Raw genomic sequence first — 1,656 nt, 5'->3', positions numbered from 1 at the left:
TTGTCTTTACCCCAATGTAAATTCTTGCTTTCATTGTCATAGGTTAAATGACCATATAGGCATGGATTTTGTTCTGGGCTCTCCATTCTGTTCCATTGACCTATGGAACAGATCTGTGTCTGTTTTTATGCCAATAGTATGTTGTTTTGATTACTATAGCCTTGTAGTATGATTTGATGTCAGGTAGCATGATACCTCCCGTTTTATTCTTATTTCTCAAGATTGCTGTGGCTATTCAGGGTCTTTTATGGTTCCATATAAATTTTAGGATTATGTGTTCTAGTTCTGTGAAAAATGTCATTGGCAATTGATAGGGATTGTGTTGAATCTGTATATTGCCTGAGGTATTATGGACATTTTAACTATATTCATTCTTCCTATCCATGGGCATGGCATATGTTTCCATTTATTTGCATCTTCTTTAATTTTTCTCTTCAATGTCTTATAATTTCCTGAGTACACATCTTTTACTTCCTTGGTTAAATTTATTCCTAAGTATTTTATTGTTTTTGAAGCAATTGTAAATGGGTTCCCTTTGCTCTTTGTCTAGCTAATCCCTAAATAGCTTTTGGAGCTCCGATTACATATTGTCTGCATTCTTCTTTCCAGACTGTAGTGTAAAAGTATATGCTGTTATTTTGTCTCGTATTTAACAGCTTTATTGATATATAATTCACATATCTTACAATTCACCTATTTAGGTATACAATTACATGGATTTTAAGATATTCACAGATTTGNGCACCAAGTAAGGTTTAACAGTAAATAAGACCCAGGTATTTGGACTCACCATGCTTTGGACTCAAAGATGCTATGTAAACCTTCTTAAAGATGACAAAGTCTCTGCCCTCAAGGAATTTGTAATCTGTGTGTGAGTGAGCAGATATTATTGTCTCCCTTTGATAGATGAGGTAAGAAAGTTAAATGATTTGCCACGGCCACACAAGAGGACGAGGCAAACTTTAAGCTAGAACTTATTGCTCATGGCTGCCATTCACATATTCTCTTCACCAAATTCAGTGAGGCTTGCCTAATAACATTTTTTTGTAACTTCCCTCTTCCCACTATCACATGTAATGTAAAATAAAAATATTTAACTCTAACACAAAATTTTCACATATTCTGAAATAAAAACTACTTCAAAACATTACACCAAATCTGAGCTCAGGCTAGAATAGACCTGAAACAAAAAATAGTGATGTGAAAAAAAAAACAAACAAACACACCACATGATCATAACTAAATTCTGTAACTGATATATATATGTGTTCTTAGGGTTAAAAGAGAAGAATGTTTTTCAGCCCAGCCCCACCATCTCACACCTATTTATCCTAAACCATTCCTGGGAAAAAATAATTTAAACCCTGACTGATCCTAGTTAAGAATTGGGAAATTCTTCTAATTTGAAACTTTTCATTTACCTCTTCTAGTTTTGATAGTTTTCTAAGTTATTTTTTGAGCCCAGTGCTTCAGGAGATTTTAATTGTCTGAATCTCAAGAGCTTATGCAAACACCTTATATCTGTTATCTAAAGCAAACCTTTTTAAGTAAAAGATAATTTAGTTTGGAGAGAAGAGGAACTATAACTTTAAACCTACAGGTTATCTCAAAATTTAAAAATATTGAAATCATTATCTAAACACTTTATATACTGTC

Source organism: Hipposideros armiger, unplaced genomic scaffold (genome assembly GCF_001890085.2).
Source record: "Hipposideros armiger isolate ML-2016 unplaced genomic scaffold, ASM189008v1 scaffold_146, whole genome shotgun sequence".
NCBI lineage: Eukaryota > Metazoa > Chordata > Mammalia > Chiroptera > Hipposideridae > Hipposideros > Hipposideros armiger.
The sequence above is the reverse complement of the archived record's forward strand: the minus strand, read 5'-3'. Positions refer to the sequence as shown.